At 44.9% G+C, this 22,540-nt stretch overlaps 1 long non-coding RNA gene and 1 pseudogene across 1 annotated transcript; one reads left to right on the plus strand and one right to left on the minus strand.

Annotated features, from left to right (window-relative positions):
- Nucleotides 1–1,188: 1,188 nt before the first annotated feature.
- Nucleotides 1,189–10,823, minus strand: LOC122208285. The gene is made up of 4 exons (XR_006197180.1): nucleotides 10,797–10,823; nucleotides 6,287–6,371; nucleotides 2,691–2,911; nucleotides 1,189–1,438 (listed from the first exon to the last, which is right to left on the minus strand). It is a non-coding gene; the product is annotated as an uncharacterized LOC122208285 (long non-coding RNA).
- Nucleotides 4,724–5,671, plus strand: LOC122208244 (annotated as a pseudogene).
- Nucleotides 10,824–22,540: the final 11,717 nt, after the last annotated feature.

A 22,540-nucleotide genomic window follows, 5' to 3' on the forward strand; every position in this document is an offset into this window, starting at 1 on the left:
CCAACTCTTGATTTCTGCTCAGGTCACGATCTCAAGGTTCGTGAGATCCAGCCCCACATTGGGTTCTGCACTGACTGCACAGAGCCTGCTTGGGATTCTCTCTCCCTCTCTCTCTGCCCCTGTCCCACTCGCACATGTACCTACCCTATGTCTCTCAAAATAAATAGGCATTTAAAAAATGCTAAAAATGCTTGCTCTTCCCATAACAAAGGGTTACATATATATAAAGAGCTCCTAAAAATCAATAAGAAAAAAAAGCAACCATCTAGTTTAAAAATGGGCAAAGAATATGAAGAGGTAGTTCATAGAAAAGAAAAAGGGAAATCTAAGGCCCCTTAAACATAAGAAGACTCACTCAGCCTCCCTTATCTTGAGAGAAATGCCAATGGCCTTCTACACACATGTAATGTTTTCCACAACAACTTGTGGTTTGGAGAAGCCAGGACACCGCAACTCACCAACTGCACACCCAAACCCAGATTACATTTGCACTTTTGTCTCCTTCCAGTATCACAGTTAGCCTCGTGACTTCTTTAATTACTATAGCATCCATTCATTTATTCACTCAGAAGATTTTTCTTGTGGCCATATTGTGTCTTGTCCTTGAGCCAAGATCTGGGGTTACGTCGATGAATAAGATGTGTTCCTTATGCTGAATGAGCTAATATAATGAAATACTTCTTACCACAGATAGCATTCACTGAGCACCCATCATGAGTCAAAACTTTTAGATTTAAGTATACGTTTTCACAAATGCTGTAAATTACCCTCCACCTTCCCGTCACCCCATGTTGTAGTTAGCAATCCGAAGCACAGAGAAATTGGGGGACCTGGCCATTTCACAGTTTTTATGGGGATTCGAATCAGACCTACGAGACCCCAAACCCCTTATTCTTCGGTGTTTGCCAATAATGGATTAAAATTTGGCCCTGACTCACTCTGGACAATCCATGCACCCCCAGGGCTGGACCCAAGCCTGGACAGAAGCCATCCCACACAGGGAGCCTAAACCGGGCAGCCAGGGAGAATTATTCCCTGGTGTTTTCTCTCGCCCACTTTCTACCCAGTCTGCTGTCCGCCCATGCTCCTTTGTAGGCATAACTTCCTCTGGGTCTGCTCTGGGTTGATTGCACTCGAGGAATCTGTTGCTCCCGCCAATAAACTCGAGCAATATTTTTTATTTGGTGGATCATTTGGCATTGACTTTTTAATTTGAGAATCACATAAGAGATGATAACAATTAACGGCATTTCTCTAGTGCTTTAGAATTTGCAAAGTGGTCTCACCAATAGGATCCCAGTCGACCCACACCCGAAACATGAGAAGCCTGAAGCTTGGAGGGAAGAGTCATGGCCCGCGTGAAAGTGGAATCCAGAGTTAGAACTCAAATCTTGAGGCTTTTCTGTAACAAAAGTTACAGGTTTCCATGGAAGAGGTTCTGTAGGAGAGAGAAGGTTTGGGAACGATGTTGGGGGATCAGCAAGGTGTGTGAAAAGAGGGGTGAGGGGGTCTGTAGAAAAGGGGGAATCTTATAAGTTAGTAGACATTTTATGGGAGAGAGAATGAAAAAGTAAGTACAGAGGGAGGCAATATCAAGACATATCTATGAAATGATGGGAGGGAGCGATGAGATTGAAATTGTAAAAGAGAGAGTTAAGACAAAGTCCTCAGAGACTCATCTATACTGATAAGGAAGGGAGGCCAGGAGTGCTCACTGCCCAGAAAAGAACATAGCGTTTGGAAGCAGGTGAGCTAGACCTCGGACCAATTCCACCTTATGAACTAAGCGCCATCGGGCAACTCTCTTAATTTATCACTTAGTCTCTTGGACTATAAAATGGACGTAATTCTGAAGGTGAGTGGGAAGATCAAGTTCTGTAACATCCTTTAAAATACGTTGTGGGTGGGGCACCTGGGTGGCTCAGTGGGTTAAGCATCTGACTTCAGCTCAGGTCACAAGCCCCGCGTCAGGCTCTGTGCTGATGGCTCAGAGCCTGGAGCCTGCTTCGGATTCTGTGTCTCCCCCTCTCTCTGCCCCTCCCCTGCACTCTCTCTCTCTCTCTCTCTCTCTCTCTCTCAAAAATAAATAAAATTGGGGCACCTGGGTGGCTCAGTCGGTTGAGCGTCCGACTTCAGCTCAGGTCACCATCTCGCGGTCCGTGAGTTCGAGCCCCGTGTCGGGCTCTGTGCTGACCACTCAGAGCCTGGAGCCTCCTTCCGATTCTGTCTCCCTCTCTCTCTACCCCTCCCCCGCTCATGCTCGCTCTCTCTCTCTCTCTCTCTCTCTGTCAAAAATAAATAAACGTTAAAAAAAAATTAAAATAAAAAAATAAAATCCACTGCCTGGATATCGTTGTGGTTTCTACCGTGTCGCTCCGATTATACTCAAGCCATCTTCCTCAGAAGCCCTTGCCCTGCATGCTTCTGGGTTACAGTTGGCCAGGAAAGCACTTTTATGAGATTTGGTTGGTGAAAGTGAAGCAGTTGTATAAGGTCTACTTTTCCTTTTTTTTTTTTTTAATGTTTATTTATTTATTTTGAGAGAGACCGGGGGGGGGGGGGGCAGAGAGAGAGGGAGAGAGAGAGCATCCCAAGCAGGCTCCACACCATTAGCGCAGAGCCCAACGTGGGGCTCGATCTCGTGAACCGTGAGATCACGGAAGGTCCAGTTCTCACAAGCAATCCCTTACCCCAGAATCCCCGGAGAAGTTCTGCCTCCCTGGCTGAACGCAGACGGGTAGACAGCGATGGTGCTGTGAGCGGTTCCAGGGAACTGAAACTCGAGGCTAGGAATCTGGACCGGGTTCTCTGGCCAGACTCCACCGGATTCATGACCCCGTTTCTGACGGTAAAGGAGACGCTGGTTGTCTGTGGCGCGCAACAGTAGCAGAATCGTGACAACAACGACCGCCTGTCGTGGTGGAAGGAAGTGTCGTGGTGTAATGCCTGAATTAAGCATTGATTGGCAAGGCATCCATTTCAAAAGCCGTCTGCTCCAGATCGGCACAACCAGATAAGGCAGTAGGCACCCCCACGCCCACGATGTTGTCCTTTCAGAAAACCCTGGACGACCATGAAAACGGACACGCCTTGAGTGGCCCTGCCTTCGGTCTCCCATCCCCTGAATCCCACTCTCAGGCTTCAAATTAGTCAATACAGAGTGACCTCATGAGCCCCCAGGAACCCCCCCCCCCTCAGACGCTAATGAAGGCAGAGCCCCAGGTCTGCGTTCTGTCTGCCTGTGACCTCACTCGGTGGCCCCGGCATGCCAGGACTTGGGAGTAATTACTCTTGTTCGTCAAAGTTCCCTGATGGTTTTCACTGACGCACATCCTGCAGTCGTAACAGGAGCCACGAGATCCAGTCCAGTCACAACACGGGCCCTGCTGGGGGGAACGTCTGTGATATGGGTCTGGCGAGTGCCTCAGGTATTCCCAGCTGGGAATACCACCTTCGAAATCAAGAGTCGGGTGCTTGGGGCGCCTGGGTGGTTCAGTCGGTTAAGCGTCCAACTTCAGCTCAGGTCATGATCTCAAGATTCATGAGTTGGAGCCTCGCGTCAGGCTCTGTGCTGGCAGCTCAGAGCCCGGAGCCTGCTTTGGATTCTGTGCCTCCCTCTCTCTCTGCCCCTCCCCCACTCGTGCTCTCTCTCTTTCTCTCTCTCTATCTCAAAAATAAACACATTAAAAAAAAAACAAAAAAAAGAGATGTTTAACCGACTGAGCCACCCAGGTGCCCCCGGTTGGTTGCTTTTAAGTGCAGAAAGAAAATGAGCTCAGGGCTTTAAATTCTCAGCTCAAAGTCAAGGTAAGGGATAGAAAGCTATTAATGACCATCCTAAGAGAAATCCTTATCTCCCTTAGCTCCCGAGTTGAGATTTCTGAAAACTAAACCCACAGTCTAATCCTTTGGATGGCTGAATTGCAATACAAATCGAATCCCCAGCTTTGCATGGTGTCACGTTAAGGGAAAGGCGTCTCAGAGGTCATAAGAAAACAGCTAGTTGACTCCGGGGATATGCATGTGCTGTGGCTGAGTTGTACGAGAGGGAAGAGTAAGATACAGAATATTGGTGAATAGCTTGGTGGCTCCATTTAATCCTCGGTGGCTGGAACCCAGAAGAGCAGTCCTGGTGATGGTGGGATGGCTTGGCTGAGCTTCTGGAGAGGACAGCAAGAAGCCACACGATGCTTGTATGTCCCTTGGGGTTTTCAAGCCTGGGGCACCTGTCATACGTGTAGAGTCAGAACTGATGCGGCTGTCATTTGAGGGAGTTGTGGTCGAGAGCACTTGTAAAGGAGGGATCCATATTTTGAAAGGACCAACATCAGAAACACTCCTCGCCTAAAACAGACACCTGGATTACTAGTCACTTGATGGCTTTATATACATCTTCTTCTTAAAGCTCACCTGTAGGCTGTTTGTGGGAGAGGCCTGCAGAGGCTGAGATAAGCCAACAACCAGCTGAGCCAGGAATCCAACTGGTGCCTGAGTTCAGACACCTCGATATTTAAAAAAAATTTTTTTTTTAATGTTTACTTTTGAGACAGAGAATGAGTGAGGGAGGGGCCGAGAGAGAGGGAGACACAGAATCCAAAGCAGGCTCCGGGCTCTGAGCTGTCAGCACAGAGACCGACGTGGGGCTCGAACTCACAAACCGTGAGATCATGACCCGAGCCGAAGTTGGTCCCCCAACTAACTGAGGCACCCAGGTGCCCCGAGAATGGTTTTAAAATAGAAGAACAATTCAGATAGTCTTGGACATAAAACACAGGCGGCTCCCGTGGAAGAAAACGTAACTCAGAAACTCAATCACCTGCAGATCTGTGCTGATGACTTCTCTGGCTCCTCAGCCAGCTCCCGAACACTCGAGGTCGGCTGTGGCGTGAGAGACACAGTCTTTCTGATTTTACAGACTGACCAGGATCCGGGACTCTGTTTACTGCTGTGAGTTTTCCTCCACGGCTGTAGAACTGGTTCAGACAAATTTAGCACAGGATCCTTGCCGGTGTTTTCCCTTTGTTCACAATCCATGTGATGAAGATCAGAGTTACCCAGCGCCCACGGCTAGTCTCGAGATTGTCACCCTCAAGACAAGATGCAGGAGGCTCTCAACAGGCTGAGCAGGCTTCTGGAGCCCGGAGGGATGATGCCTCTTCGAGATTATGGCCGCTATGACACGGCTTAGCTTGGGTTTAAAAAAGGTCAGTGTCGGGGCACCCGGGTGGCTCGGTCGGTTGAGCGACCGACTTCGGCTCAGGTCACGATCTCACAGCTCGTGAGTTCAAGCCCCGCGTCGGGCTCTGTGCTGACAGCTCAGAGCCTGGAGCCTGCTTCGGCTTCTTTGTCTCCCTCTCTCTGTCCCTCCCCTTGCTCACACTCTGTCTCTCTCTCTCTCAAAAGTAAACATTAAAAATAAACAAATAAATAAATAAACATTAAAAAGAAACGATCAGTGTCTGTCTGAAATTTCCATGTGACAGGCGATCGTACTAGAGTTTAGTTCTTCACACAAGGTGAACTGGATACACTTTTCACTACTGCTGGACCGGAGAAGGTTCAGAACATGGTGGATTGCCAATTATAAGCGACCCGACAGAAAGAGCCAACAATGTACTGAGTTTGGATTCGGTGCAAGTATCACAAGGCTCTTCTGTCCAGCGCTGGCTGAGAGGCACCTGTTCCTGACACGGGAGCTCACTGGAGCTTTCCGAAAAGAACATTCACAAATGGTGTCTTGATGGTGGGAAGTTTAAGGATTCAGACTTGAGCCTTGGATCTAGGAAAAACTGCCTTTTATTGTGCTTCATATTTGTGACGCCCTTTACCATATCCTTTCCTCAAGTTTTTAATTTTTTTTTAACTTTTTAAAATGTTTTATTCATTTTTGAGAGAGAGAGACAGAGCGTGAGTGGGGGAGGGGCAGAGAGAGAGAAGGAGACACAGAATCCGAAGCAGGCTCCAGGCTCCGAGCTGTCAGCACAGAGCCTGATGCGGGGCTCAGATTCACGAACCACGAGATCACGACCTGAGCCGAAGTTGGACGCTTAACCGACTAAGCCACCCAGGCGCCCCACCTCAAGTTTTTTCTTACTTCAAGATCTCCAAGAACTTTTCTTGCCATCCTGTAATTTACCATAACTGAAATGTTCCTGGGAATCATGAATGTACAAGGCATGAAGAATTTATTTCCAGGTGAGGGTATTATGTATGATAAAGTATCATTTGTGAGTTGCATTGAGATATTTCAGAGTTCGAGTACTTGCGCTAGACAGTTGATACATACAAGGGTGAATAAAGGTGTTGTTCAGCGAGAAGCACATCAGGAAGAATCATCTTTCTCTGGATACTTTCCCGACTCAAAAGTACTGCTTTAAAGAGCATAAAACATGTCTTGGTTACACATTTATTTGGTCATGGCCTCCACTTAACCTTAGTGCTATAGAATTTCAAGCACTCTTCCCCCTCTAGGTAACCCCTTCCTAAAGAATTTAAAGGATCTTCCCTTTTAGCAAAATTGCCTTATTTTTTTTTTAGTGTGCCCTTAAATGTTTGACACAAAAGGAACCAGAAGAACTTTATTTTAGCCACATGACGGCACAACTGAATGTGAGCATCATCAGTATCACTTCATGTTCTGTTTTTTTTTTCCAGTTACCACTTTCACATGTTTCCCTCTTGGTGGTCCATGAGTTATACAACATATTCTTAATTTTACCAAATAAAGAATTTTCTTTCTTTTTTTTAAAGTTTATTTATTTATGTTGAGACAGAGTGTGGGGGGGGGGTGTGCAGGGGAGGGGCAGAGAAAGAAGGAGAGAGAGAGCATCCCAAAGAGGCTCCACACTGCCAGCACTGAGCCCGATGCGGGGCTCAAACCCACGAACTGTGAGATCATGACCTGAGCTGAAACCAAAAGTCAGACGCATAACTGACTGAGCCACCCAGGTGCCCCCCAAATAAAGAATTTTCAATTCTTCTTACGTTTTGGATTTTCAACTAAAAAAAATGTGGTATTTATTTAAAAAAAATTTTTTTTTTAGAGAAAGAAAGAGAGCATGTACAAACAGGGGAGGGGCAGAAGAAGGAGAGAGAATCTTAAGCAGGCTCCGCTAACCGCACAGAGCTCAGCTCAGGGCTTGATCCCACGACTGTGAGATCACGACCTCAGTCAAAATCAAGTCAGACTCTTAACCGACTGAGCCACCCAGGCACCCTGAAGATGTGGTACTTATATACAAGAATGAAATCTTGCCATTTGCAACATGATGGATCTAGAGAGTATAATGTTAAGCAAAGTAAGTCAGTTAGAGAAAGAGAAATACCATACGATTTCATTCATATGTGGAATCGTTTTTAATGTTTATTTATTTTGAGAGAGAGAGAGAGGGCAATCAGGTGAGGGGCAGAGAGAGAGGGAGAGAGAGAATCCCAAGCAGGCTCCAGGCTGTCAGTGCAGAGCCCTATGTAGGGCTTAATCCCATGAGCTGTGAGGACATAACCTGAGCTGAAACCGAGAGTCGGACGCTCACCTGACTGAGACATCCAGGACCACTCCTCGTACGTGGAATTTGAGAAACAAAACAAATGAACAAAGATAAAAAAAGAGACAAACCAAGAAATAGACTCTCTACTATAGAGAACAAACTGACGATTCCCAAAGGGAAGGCGGGTGGGGGGGATGGGTGAAACAGGTGATGGGGATTAAGGAGAGCACTTATCTTTTTTTTTTTTTAATTTTTTTTTAACGTTTATTTATTTTTGAGACAGAGAGAGACAGAGCATGAACGGGGGAGGGTCAGAGAGAGAGGGAGACACACAGAATCTGAAACAGGCTCCAGGCTCTGAGCTGTCAGCACAGAGCCCGATGCGGGGCTCGAACTCACGGACCGCGAGATCATGACCTGAGCCGAAGTCGGACGCCCAACCGACTGAGCCACCCAGGCGCCCCAGGAGAGCACTTATCTTGATGAGCGCTAAGGAATGCCCAGAATTGTTGAATCACTATATTGGGCACCTGAAACTAATATAACACTATACGTGAACTACACTGGAATTAAAATAAAATAATAACAACAATAATAATAAAGTAATGAAGAGGTGCTTACTGTTCCTAGCATATAAATTAGGAAGCTATGGTAATTTAAAAAGAATGGACTTGCATTATATATGAATATGCAATTCAAAGAAATAAAGCATTCAAGTATTAGAAGAAAATCCAAAGAACATCCATTTATTTGTTTTCTGGTTGGGGACAGGGATGACTTTTGGAAGACTGGCAGAGATTCCATCTAATTAAAGATCCAGGAACAAAGGGGGCACCCGGGGGGCTCACCGGTTGAGCGTCCAACTCTTGATTTCCGCTCAGGTCATGATCTCACAGTTCTCGGGTTCGAGCCCCACATCAGGCTCTGCGCTCAGAGTGAGGAGCCTGTTTGGGATTCTCTCTCCCTCTCTCACCCCCTCCCCCAGTCACGCCGTCTCTCTCTGTCTCTCTCAAAATAAATATATAAACTTAAAAAAATAAAATACATTTAAAAAATTAAAGATCCAGGAACAAAGAAGAACGTATGTAGGAGAGGAAAGTTTTTCCAAAAACCTATTTTCTAGATTGAACAACGATCCAAATTCTCAGCTTGAAAGCATCTGCTGACTCCTGGCTGGCTCAGTAGGAAGGGTGTGCGACTCTTGATCTCAGGGGTCATGAGTTCGAGCCCCACGCTGGGCGAAGAGACTACTAAAAAAATCAATAAGTAAAACTTAAAAAAAAAGAAACAGAAAGGATCTGCTAAACTCAAATACTAAACAAACACATGACTCCTCTGGAGGAAGGCGCCTTCACCATAGGTCCCAGAGCGTTCCCATAAATATTTTAAAAGTAGAATGAGGGTCTGCCATCAAAACAACCAAGTCGACTTGCACTTCCCACGGTGGTTGACTGGGTCACTTCAGATCAACCTTTCCACAGAAGAACACTCGGAAAGCTGGACAAAATATGAAAAGTTGAAGGTAGTTCAGAGGGTCACCGAGGCGGTACAAATCTCAATTATACTGAGAAGCCAGGGTGCCTACCGTACAATTCTGTCTATTTATAATTTTCGTAAATGCAAATGACCAATCTGGACAAAATCCCTGCTAACTCGTTCTGACCAAACTGGTCAGGCTTCTCTCCTCTCCACAGGCCCTTGAACTTCAGCCCACCCTTGAGCTAAAGCGAGCATTAGAAGGCAGGACAACCTCAACGGCACCTCCCGAGGATCAAGGATCGGCTGACGGCAGAGAAAGACATTTCCTGTTCGGGTGCTTGACGACACCACTTGCTTACCTCCCTACCCCACACCTGGCTCTTTCCAGCCTCATCTGTGCCTCCCTGTAAAAGAAATGCCATTTCCCCACAGCCTCCTCAGGTGCTTACAGATCTGATGGTCTGTCCAGACTTCTGGATAGCCTTTCTCTAGGCAAGTTTGGATTTTTATTATTATTATTTTTTTTACAGTATTCTGGTGCCGTGACTCAGAGGGAGTGCTGACTCAGGTCCTTCTACCATCACCCAGGTGTTCGTGTCAGCCTCTCGTACCCCTTGTGTCCTTTCCACATTGGGGAGATCTGGCTCCACACTGTCAATCACAACCCCTAATCCAGTGCTCCAGACATGTGCCGTTGTAGCACAAGCAAGGAGTTACTTTGATTCTCTTTGAATGAAAACTTTTTTCTTTGGCTCTTGAGTGGGCATCCGATCTGCCCGTTGAACAGGAATCTTGCAAGTTTTGGGACGGGTGAGAATCTTCCCAGCTCTTGGGGGAAACCTCTTTTGTTTATTTGAATACGTGTCTAATCCCATGGGAAATTCTCGCTCCCCTGGATCCCCCCTTTCCTCCTCTGTTCTTGATTACACGCTCTGCCTCGATAGCACTAACTCAGTCCGACATTCCAGAAAAAGGTAGAATTTCACTAAGGATAATTTGGAACTACAATCATCTCTCTGGAGTTCTTGGGGTCTCCCCAAATTGGTTTATCTCCAGGGGACCTTGAATCCTCAGGATCCCAAATCCCCTCTAGAAAATGGTCCTCGGGGGCGCCTGTGTGGCTCAGTTGGTTAAGTGTCCAACTCTTGATTTTGGCTCGGGTCATGATCTTATGGTTCATGAGTTCAAGCCCCACGTCGGGCCCTGCACTGATAGCATGGAGCCTGCTTGGGATCCTGTTTCTTTCTGTCTCTCTCCCCCTCTCTCAAAAATAAATAAACGTTTTTCAAAAGTGGTCTGCTAGTTTCTCCTAGTATGAAATTGAAAAATGGCCGTTTTAGGGGCACCTGGGTGGCTCCGTTGATTAAGCGTCCAACTTCAGCTCAGGTCCTGATCTCGCGGTTTGTGGATTTGAGCCCCGCATCGGGGCTCTGTGCTGGCAGCTCAGAGCCTGGAGCCTGCTTCACATTCTGTGTCCTACCCTGCTCACACTCTCTCTCTCCCTCTCTCCAAAATAAACATTAAAAATTTTTAAAAAGAAAAGGAAAATGGCCTTTTTAGTACAACCCTCATCCGGTCGTTCAACAGTCTCTTCGTACCTTACCTGAGGCCATGTAACCTCTCAGAGTTCACCTCCCCTCTGTAATTGTTACTCCCAATGACCTCCCTTTAAGGAATCTGTTCCTGTCTTTCCCCAGACACCCTTGAATACACGGGGTGAGATGATCACCTCAGTCAATGGGGACACTGCCACCTTTCTGGTGGGGTCACATACTCTACCCTCAACACCTCAGATGGCCCTACTATAATTCCTCAGGGTACACAACTCACCTCTGTAGTGAGGTTAGATAATCCCTCACATGATTGGATAATCAGTCACATGATCCATCCCTTAAAAAAACAAACAAATAAACAAACAAAAATATCCTTTCTTTGTCTCTTGGACCCCATGATGCCCAACAAAGCTTTTCTCTTAAGCCCCCCAACCTCTTTTAAGCTACGAGGCAGAGACTTGATTTCTCATTGTAATGTTAATATTTAACGTTCATCCAAGGGACTCACCTTTGAAGTTCCAGACTCCAACCTCATGCACTGTGCCCTCTGACAGCTCTGATAGATTCCTAAGGTTTTCTTGACCCCTCAGAGCTCCCCAAGCCCTTGATAAGGGCTGCATGCAGGGACACGCTCATTCACCTTCCTGACTCACTGTCGCCTAAAGGAATGGCAGGTGCAGGACGCCGCTGAGAGGTAAGAGCCTTTATTTTTTTTTTTTTTATTATTTTTTTTTTTTGGTAAGAGCCTTTAAAGGTGGATGCAGACCTCGCTATGTCTCTCTCTCAATTAACTCAATACGATACCTTAAAAATGAGGTAATTTATGGTCTCAGACCTATTACTCATATATTACTTGACAAAGGGCTTCTGATCTCCACATGGAGCCCCTGCAGCACATCTATTCTACCCATAAAGAAACCTAACGGAAGGGGTTACCAGCTTGTCCAAGAGCTGTGAGCCACAAATAAAATTGTAAAATGCAAATTTTTTTTTTCCCAAATCGCAACACTATCTTTGCTCCTATACCCTCTGACCCTACTTATTTCGTCATTGTTGATACGCTCTGCTTTCTTCAGCAGACCCCTTTATCTAACTCCCAAATACCTCTTCACCTCGCATGCGAAAACCAACAGCATACCTGGATCGTCGTGCTCCAGGGATGTTCCAAAGTCCCCGCTTATTTTTGCCTGAATATTAAGTGTAAATCCAAAGAATCTAGGCTCCTTTTATAATTCAATCCTCAGTCAATATCCGGATGAGCTTCTTTGTTTTACTAGGTTCAGTGACTCACAGACACTTAATATTTATTAGAAGCTCCGGCTTGTGTTAACCTTAAAAATAAAACTGTTAATTATTTTACCAGAAAAACTGATTTATTCGGGAGCAGCAGAGAATTACAATTCAAGCCACGCAAGCCACAGCAAAACCACAAACAAGTCCAAAGCACAAAGGAGAAGTTGGCTCTTTCATAGAGAAAAGGGGGGTGGGGGACTTGGGAGGAGCTGTTGTAAACAAAAAGTCCATTGGAGTAAACCGGGAGTCGGAAGTGTAGTGGCTTTTCATTGGTTGAGTTGTGTGCGACAGTCTCTCATTGGCTAGGCTGTTGCTGGGCTGGGAGAAAAATCTTTCTTCCTCTGCTGGGATTGTAAAGCAGGCTCCTTCTCTTTGGCAATGCGGGTCTGTCTCTTTCTGTTTGCTCTGCAAAGGGCTGTGAGGAATGGTACAGCGTGAGAGCTCCCCCTTCTGGCCTTCCAACTCCACTTTAAATGAGACTTTCTTATAAAAAAAGATAACTGACATTTTCCTTATTCAGTTTCACATTTACGAGGAGCATAAGGTTTCAAGGGGCAAAATACAACTTTGCGGTCCAGGTGCAATATTTAGAACATGGTATCTAACCCTGAGGGAAAACCCTTGTCCTCAGAACTAGCAAGACCATCCTTCATTACCTTCAGCCTGAAACCAAAAGACAGCTCTGGGGCTTTCTAGGATTACCTGGATGTAGAGTCCCCTTTATATGGCATAATTTAGGAAACTATGCCTCACCTTCTACAATGGGACTCACTTTCCATGATGTATTCAAATCCTTAAAAACTTCCCTTTCCTGTGCTTCCACCTTGAGGCTCCCAAAGCATCCTTTGCCCTTCTCACTAGTCATTCATTCATGAGAGAGAAGGACATGCTTTAGGTGCTTTTTCAAGCAGAGGCCCATTGGGTATTTTAGTCTCGCTCTGGACTGTGTGGCTGAAACCATTTCTTGTTGTAGAGCAGTCATGGCAAGAGCAAAGTTGGTTCAGGCGACAATGGATCTTGTGTTAGGTATGTACCCCGTGTGCCCAAATCCTTCTCTTAACTGAAACACCGCATTTTTTTTTTCACCTCTCATCTTGCCTCTCTTGAGATCCTTTTGCTCGCTCCTTCTCACATTACCACCCCCCGTTGTTCGAAATCTTAGCGTTGTTGGTCTTCTTCCTTTCCTGACTGGAGGGGACCCACGTGACTGCAAGGCAGCCACCTGAACTTAACCCTTCTGCACTCCGGCCTTTCAGAGCTTCCCCTAACAGACCCAGACCTCACCTTCTCTGTTGATGGCTACTAGCTCCTCACTTCACAAGGAACATTTCAGGCAGGATCTGCCTGAATCCGTAGGTTTCCAGAACCCCATGAATATGAGTGTCAGCCTCACACCCAATCATCCCAGATAACAGAACTCATTCCAGTTGGTGGAACTTCTGGTTCTCACGCGGGCCTGCGTGTTAGTTAAGGATAGGAGAATTAGTATCTGCACAGATAGCAGATACCTTTTGAGTTGGAACTATGGAACTGAATAAAGGGAATGTCGTTTTAAATGGAGTTGGGAGGTCCCTGGGTGGCTCAGTCAGTTGAGCAGCTCACTCGTGATTTCAGCCCAGGTCAAGATCTCAAGGTTTACGGGTTGGAGTCCTGAGTTGGGCTCCACACCGTCAGCATGCAGCCTGCTTGGGATTCTCTCTCTCGTCTCTCTCTCTCTCTCTCTCTCTCAAAAATTAATAAACTTAAATAAACTAAACAAAACTAAAATGGAATTGGGAGGGGGTACCTGGTTGGCTCAGTTGGAAGAACATGCAACCCTCAGTCTTGGGGTCATAGGTTGGAGTCCCACCTGGGATACAAAGAAATTAAAAAACCCCTTCAATTTAAAAAAAGGGGGGCCCTGGGTGGCTCAGTCGGTTAAGCATCCAACTCTTGATTTCAGCTCAGGTCATGATCTCACGGTTCGTGAGTCTGAGCCCCCCACGGGGCTCTGAGCGCTGACGCTGTGGAACCTGCTTGGGATGCTCCCTCTGCCCCTCCCCCACTTGCGCATGCACACTCTCTCTCTTTCAAAATAAATAAATATTTCTAAAAAGCAAGTTTCCCTATAAATGAACAAATAAATAAGGCCGGAAGGGGGAGCGCTCACGCTGTAGCACTCCTCACAGCCCTTTGCAGACCCCACAAGAGACCTTCCTTGCGTTTTCCCACAGGAAGAAGCCTATTTTTACAACGCCAGCAGGCGGAAGGAAGATTTTCTCCCTGCCCGCCAACAGGGTCGCCTATGGTTTTGCTGTAGCTTGCGTGTCTTGAGTTGCAGTTCTCTGCTATTCCTGAACAAGCCCATTTTTCTGGCAAAATAATCAACAGTTTAATTTTTAAGGTTAGCGATACTTGATCGGTATTTATGACTGCACGTGGCACAGCAACTCAAAATGGGAAATGCGTGGCTGATCACTTCGAGGATTTATCGGTACCAAAAGAAGTGGACATATTTAAAACAGAAACTCATATGGGCGATAAGATCCATAAGCAAAGGGGGAACTTGCTAAAGCCAACAGCTCAGAAACCTGCCCCCATTCTACAGCAGACAGAATGTTAAATCTCCTCTGCCTACGCCCTGACCCTCTAACAGAAGAAATGAAAAGCTCTCGGTCCAAAGTCCCTAAGATTAAAAGGTCAATTAGAAATAAGCTGGACGTCCTTTGCATGCGGATAAACTCTCGAGACATCCAGATGGCCGTCTGGAGTCTCCTCAATCCCCTGCCTGAAATTTAGGCCATGACTTTCCCACAAGGGGAAAGAAAATCTAGAGCAGCTCCTCCACTGGTAGTGGTGGGAAAATTTTGCTCTTTAGCTGGCACAACCGGTATCCTTTTGTCCCATCTGCTGAGAACATAATCCTGGTGGAGCTGTAATGGCGGGGCAAGCGAGAAAGCCACCTCGAGCTTCCTCTGTGGGCAATTACATATCACGCAGTTGCCTGTAGGTCATGGCTATGAATATGTCCTTGTCATTATTCACGTGTTCTCTCATTGGATCAAAGCTTCCCCGTGTAAGAGGGCTACTGCTTAACCACTGTTGCTACATTTCTGCTGGAACAATTTTTCTCTCTCTGGGATGTTGCTTTTGCCCTGTCTTGACTGAGCGCATGAATGGATTATTAAATCTAAAATTGCAAAACTCTCAGAGAAACTTGGCCTTCCATGATCCGAGGTTTTATCTTCGGCTTTGATGACCTTCGAATCTCCACCCACATCAACTCTTCTTCTATGAGACACTTACTGGAGCATCTGTGAGAATTCCACACATGGCATGGGCTACAGAAGACTCTGGTCTGGTCATTTCAGACCTTCCCAAATATTGCAATGGACTGACTGACTATGCCCATGCCTTATCAACAGGTTAACACTGTTTTTCCTCCAGTCTTCCCATCTAAACTAGTCCACATATAAAACTTGGAGATTTGGCTCTCTGGAAACCTCACTATCAAAAGATTAACCTTGAACTTCGTCCGAAGGGTTCATATATGCAAGTCTCGGTTTTCCTACCTGCACCCAAGAGCGCTGTAGATCTGATTCTCCATCCCACACGTTTCTTGGCATTTCCTCTGTCCACAATCACACCTGTAAGCTCTAAATATCCCAGAGTTTTTAAACTTAATAATAGACTTTATGTTTTTGAAGAATAGTTTTAGATTTACAGGGGAAAAAATGAGCAGGTAAGTACAGAAGGCTTCTATATACCTCTCCCATATGCACATAACATCTTACATTATATGATACGTTTGTTACAATGAATGAATCAATGTTGACACATTATTATTGGATGAAGCCCATAGTTTATCCACACTTCCCAAGCTCTTAACCTAATGCCCTTTTCATGTACCAGACTCCCATCCAGGATGCTGCATTCAGTTGTCCTGTCATTGCAGGCTCTGCTTGCCCGTGATAATTTGTCAGACGTTCCTTGTTTTTGATGAACTTGGCAGTTCTGAGTAGTACTGGTCAGGTATACTGTAGGATGTGCCTCCATGGGAATTTATCTCATGATTTTCTCATAATTAGACTGCGGTTATAGGACTTGGGTAAGAAGATCATAGAGGTAAAGTGTCATTTTCCCCACATAATATCAAAGGTACTGTGCTGTAATAGGATAGACCAATAGACCGATATATTTGGTCTTTGTCTCTGGTCACTGAAAAAACTCCTAGAACCCACGGAATGCCCTGAGTGATAAGAGTGTCTCTGTTATTTATAAGGAGCCCCTTTTGAGTACACCCGAGTTTATGCTAGTAAGCTGACTTAGAAGGGATCCCTAGACAACCTCGGGTTGGGGCTGATCACCAGACAGATCAAGTGATTTAAGGCTGAAATTTTCAGCTCCAGCCATTGATCTCTGGGAAGAAAGGGGGGAGGGGCAGTATCACAGATTAAATTCTATAAAAACTCTTGAACAACAAGATTTGATGAGCTTCCAGGTTGGTGAACTCATCCACATGTCCGGAGGGTAGTGCACCTCAGTTTCATGGGGACAGAAACTCCTGCATGTGGGACTCTACCAAACCTGGCCCTACGTACCTCTTCATCTGGCTGTTCATCAGTATCCTTTATCATATCCTTTATAATAAGTACTTACTTATATACTTTATAATAAGTACTCACTGGTAAGTGTAAGTCAGTGTTTCCCTGAGCTTTGTGAGCCATTCTAACAAATGATCAAATCCAAGGAGGAGGTTGTGGGAACCTCTGATTTATAGTCAATCAGTCAGTGGCACAGGTAACAATCTGGACTTGGAATTGGCATCTGAAGTGGGGACAGTCTTGTGAGACTGAACCTTTAACCTTTAGGATATTGACGAGGGAGCATGAGGCAAGCTGAGACCCCACAAACGCCCTCCAGCCTCCCGCCTCCAGTGGGATACATGTGACAATCCTCAAGCACTCCTGGCTGCCTTAAAGCTAAGAGAAGGAGAAAACAAAGGGCTGACTGATACAGATCACAGTCCTGCAGGACATGAGTCTCCGTCAGTTTACAAACATCTTAGTAAATTACAAGAAAAAGGCAATCTTATCAATAGCCTAACCTCCAGAAACCCATAGACTCAATTTCCTGGAGCCCTAACATCACCTTCCCCTCCATGGTGATGTAGGGAACAAAGGCAAGACAAAAATGTAATACAATTAAATTTCTTTGTAACCTGCAGCCCACTGACAAATATTTGAGATAGGCAGAGTAAAACATTCCTCCAATAAACTCCCAACTGTCTTGTCTTAAAGTTAATGCCTTACTAGAGGGAAAACAACCTTAGCTTGACAATAGCAAGACCTCTGGTATCTTCTGAGTCCTCTTTAGCATATAAAGTCCTTCTGGAAGCCTCCCTCTTTGCCTTTACCTCCCTCACTCCATAGTATATAACCAGTCACTCTTCACAACCCCAGTGCAGCTCTTTCTGCCCACGGGTCCTGTCCCCATGCTTTAATAAAATCACATTTTTGCACCAAAGACATCTCAAGAATTCTTTCCTGGCCATCAGTTCCGGACCCCCACCACCACTCTAAAACCGCATCAGATATGATGCTAACTCCAGGTAAAGAGGGTCAGAATGGAGTCCAATTTGGAGGACACCCAATCAGTGTCTGCTGAGACTTGAAGAATTGCATGGTGGTCTTGGAGAGCTCAGAAATGAATATATATACAATGTATCCAAAGTTGGATGCTTAACCGACTGGACCACCCAGGCGCCTCTGGCTGTGCTTTTTATATATAGCACCGAAAAACAACCTGTGAAAGAAAAAAACTGATTACTGGACTTCATTAAGATTAAAAACTTCTGCTCTGTGAAAGACATCGTCAATAGAATAAGAAGACAGGCTTCAGATTGGGAGGAACTTTTTTGCAAAAGGTGTATCTGATAGGGGTGCCTGGGTGGCTCAAGTCGGTTGAGTGTCCGACTTCGGCTCAGGTCATGATCTCACAGTTCGTGGGTTCGAGCCCCACATCAGGCTCTGTGCTGACCGCTTGCTCAGAGCCTGGAGCCTGCTTCCGATTCTGTGTCTCCTTCTCTCTCTGCCCCTCCCCTGCTCACGCTTTGTCTCACTCTGTTTCTCAAAAATAAATAAATGTTTCTCAAAAATAAATAAATAAATGTAAAAAAAAATAATTAAAAAAAAAGTGTATCTGGTAAAGGACTGTGATCTAAAACAAAGGAGTATTAACAGAGAAAGTAAACAACCCAAACCCAATAAAAAATGGGCAAAAGATGGAACAGATACCAAAGAAGATATCCAGAGGGCAAACAAGAATATGAAGATGCACACGAGATATCATTAGGGAAACGCAAATTAACACAACAATGACGTACCACTACACACCTATTAGAATTGCCAAAATCCAAAACACTGACAACACTGAATGTTGATGAGTTTGTGCAGCAACAGAAACTCTCATTCCTGGCCGATGGGAATGCAAAACGGTCCGTTTGCTTCGTAAGACAATTTGGCAATTTCTTCCGAAACGAAACTGACTCTTAGCCTACAAGCCAGCAAATGCATTCCTCGGTATTTCCTTGAAAGAAGTGACAACTCGTGTCCACACAAAAATTGAACATGGATTTTTATAGCAGCTTTATTCATAATTGCCGGAAACTGCAAGTCATCAAGATGTCCTCCAGTAGGTGAATGCATAAACTGTGGTACGTCCAGACGGTGGAATATTATGCAGTGCTATAAAGAAACGAGCTCTCAAGCTATTGAAAGGCTTAGAGGGAACTTGAATGTATATTCCTAAGTGAAAGAAGCCAATCTGAAAAGACTACATATGATTCCAACTATATGACATTCTGGAAAAGGCAAAATTATGGAGGCAATAAAAAGTTCAGTGGTTACCAGGAGCTCGTGGGGGCCGAGAGGGATGGATGGATGAATAGATGCAACACGGGATTTTTTTTTTAGGGCCGTGAAAGTATTTTGTATGAAACTATAATGGTGGACACATGACATCATACATTTGTTAAAGCCCAGAGAAAGTGATGCAGGCAGGGCAGGTGCGATGACCCAGAGGGGGTCCCATAGGTCCAGCCAAGAGGGTGTTTGGCATTGAGCAGGATGGAAATCAAAGTGAGATTTGAGTTTATTGAAGATGTAGTGAGAACAGACACAGACAGAGCATCTGGAAGAGACTCAGGAAGGAAAAGAATAATGACTCTCCTGGTTGTTTGGGGTCTGGAGTTTTTACTGAAGAGTGTGGTCTGGTATACATACCCTCTTGGGCATCCAGGACCTAGTCGGATAAGGACGAGTACCTGGGTGTCCTCCATAAGTCACTTATGCCCTGGTCTCAGTGTCTGGAGTCAGTTGTCTTGGAAACCTACATGAAACCCCACCTGGTCACCCCTTTAGATGTTAGCTATTTGCTAGAAGACTCCAAAGAAATCATTAACTCCTTGCCCTCTACAAGGAGGACATACAATAGGCATATATAAGCTGGGGGTGGGGGGGTGGTCCTCACAAGAATAGAAGCAGGAAAAGGAGTTTTTTAACAGGGTCCTTTCAGTTTCCCTGTCTCAAAAGTACAACACAGTGAACTCAAATGTAAACTGAAGGTTAATTTTGTTTGATAATGATGTGTCAATGTTAGCTCATAGATTATAACAAATGCACAACACTCTGCAGATGTTGAGGGAGGAGAACCTAAGTGTACATGTGCGGGAAGAGGTATATGGGAACACTATACATTCTGTTCAATTTTGCTGTACCTAAAACTGCTCTAAATATACTGTATATTAATTTTCAAAATTTAATCCTTTACCTTATGCCTGTTTGATAGTCTAAAATAAAAAAAGACAGGGGCACCTGGGTGGCTCAGTCGGTTAAGCAACTGACTTGGGCTCAGGTCATGATGTCATGGTTCATGGGTTTGAGCCCCACATCGGGCTCTGTGCTGACAGCTCAGAGCCTGGAGCCTGCTTTGGATTCTGTGTCTCCCTCTCTCTCTGTCCCTCCCCCATTTGTGCTCTGTCTCTCTCTGTCTCAAAAATAAATAAAATGTAAAAAAATTAAATTAAATTTAAAAAGACAGGAAATAAAGTGTTGGCAAGGACGTGGAGAACAAGGAACACTTGTGCGCTGTTGGTAGGCATGGAAATTGACATGGCCACTGTAGAAACAGTATGCGGGCTCCTCAAAAAAATAGAAATACCGTATGATGCAATAATTCCACTAATTGGGTATTTACCCAAAGAAAAAGAAAACACTAATTTGAAAAAGATATAGGCACCCCTATGTTTATTGCAGCATTATATACAATAGCCAACATATGGAAGCAACCTAGAAGTCCACCAATAGATGAATGGATAAGGAAGATGTGGACGGAATATTATGCAGCCATAAAAAAGGATGAGTGTGTGCCATTTGTGACAACACGAATGGACCTAGAAGGTACTAAGCCAAGTGAAATAAGTCAATTGAGAAAGACAAATACCATATGATTTCATTCATACGTGGAATCTAAAAAAAAAAAAAATCCCAAATGGATAAACAAAAAGCAGAATCAGATCTATAAATACAGAGAACAAACTGACAGTTGCCATAGGGAAGGGAGATGGGCAAAATGAGTAAAGGAGAGTGGGAGATAAAAGGTTTCCAGTTATAGAATGATTAGGTCACAGGAATGAGGGTCGTAGCATGGGAAGTACAGTCGATATTGTGGTCACATTGTATGGGGACAGAAGGTAGCTTCCTTGTGGTGAGCACAATGCATAAACTTGTATAATCACTACACTATACACCCGAAACTAGTGTGTCAGCTACACTCAAATAAAAAAAAATAATTAAGACGAATCCTTCAGGGACATATTGAGCCACTAAAAATCTCTGACTGCTGGGGCGCCTGGGTGGCTCAGTCAGTTGAGCGTCCAACTTTGGCTCGGGTTATGATCTCGCGGTTTGTGGGTTCGAGTCCCACATTGGTCTCTGTGCTGACAGCTCAGAGCCTGGAGCCTGCTTCGGATTCTAGGTCTCCTCCTCTCTCTGCCCCTCCCATGCTCATGCTTTGTCGCTCTCTGTCTCTCAATGATAAAAAAACGTTAAGGAAAAAAAAAGAAAAAGAAAAAAATCTCTGATTGCTAATCTGAATATTTATTCGATAGCAACTTGGTGTAAAAGTTGATGCATTTGGGTTCTCTGCTTTTCTTTGCCTCCCTTCTTCTTTACCCACTACTTTAAAAGTACTGTCTACTCATTTACAACCCCCAAATTTTTCTACTTTGGAAAGTATTTTCTTTGACTTTACTTATTTTATTTAAGCAAAAAATTACAAATACTTATTTTAATCCATTAGCACAGAGTTATAAATACCTTTACCTTCCTTCTAGACAACATAGGGAACTCGGAATATCCATCACTTTGTCCAATTTCGATTACTATGATTTTTATGGCATGCATGGCAATGCCATCATTCTAACCCCACAGGAGATAGTATTTCTGTTTTACACAGAGAATGAACAGTTGCAGGAGCCCATAAACACACCCCTCTCTCAGATCTTCATTCCTTTTTTTTTTTTTAATTTTTTTTTAAACATTTATTTATTTTTGAGACAGAGAGACACAGCACGAATGGGGGAGGGGCAGAGAGAGAGGGAGACACAGAATCAGGAGCAGGCTCCAGGCTCTGAGCCATCAGCCCAGAGCCGGACGTGGGGCTCGAACTCGCGGACCACGAGATCGTGACCTGAGCTGAAGTCGGACGCTCAACCGACTGAGCCACCCAGGCGCCCCACTCAGATCTTCATTCCTATCACCCTGAAGATTTCACCTGGAATCACTTTTCCTTGTTCTTAATTATAATCATTAGCGTTGAGTTTTATGTAGGTCAATTTCCCATTACACTTTTCTTTTTTGGCTTGAAGTAATCTTTTTTAAGATATCTTTTTTCTTGAGAGACACTTTTGCTATGTATAGAAATCTAGGTTGGTGGTAATTTCTTCAGCAGTTTGAAAACATCCTTTCACCGTGTCCCTGAACCACAGCTATCTAGCGGGAGTGAGAAGTGATAAGTAACCTATTTTGCTGTAGTCTCCTGGCATGAGGTTAGGTTCGGAGTGTAAATACTAAGATTGAGATTGAGGTGGTGATGGGATGGGGTTTTGGGTTGTCAGAGAAAAGAGGGGCAGCAAGTGTTCATGCGTAGGAGAAATACAAAATGAGTATTTGGTTACCAAACTGATGGATTGTTTTTGAAGCCAGTTACATTTGCTCACCGATCTCTTTTTCTCTTTCTGTACACCCAGCTTCCCTGACATTTAATTTGGACCGTTGCAAATTAGTTTGGGGCAATGAAAAATGGACAGATGTAACCGTGAAATTGCGTCTTCATTATGTCTTCATTTTGTGCCCCTTCCTGGTATGGCCTCCTTGGGCCTCAGTTTTCACCTCTCCAGGATTTAGTGCTCCCTGGTGGGCTACGGGCCCAGGCGGTGGTGGGCTGATTCTGTCTTGATGAGGACAAGGGCCTCCAGCCAATGGACATCAAGCTGGGATGTCTTGCGATCATATATTTGTACCCGGATCTGGCTGCTCTGAATACGACAGTCAGGAGAGGGGCAAGTTTTGGTTCCTGTGACAGTGATATTCTCTTTGACCAACCTCTACTTAGACACTTCTGGATTCTCTTCTCAACTAGGCCCTGGCTTTCAGACTTTCATGTTTCTCTCTGCATTGTCTAATTGTA

Source organism: Panthera leo, chromosome E2 (genome assembly GCF_018350215.1).
Source record: "Panthera leo isolate Ple1 chromosome E2, P.leo_Ple1_pat1.1, whole genome shotgun sequence".
Lineage (NCBI taxonomy): Eukaryota > Metazoa > Chordata > Mammalia > Carnivora > Felidae > Panthera > Panthera leo.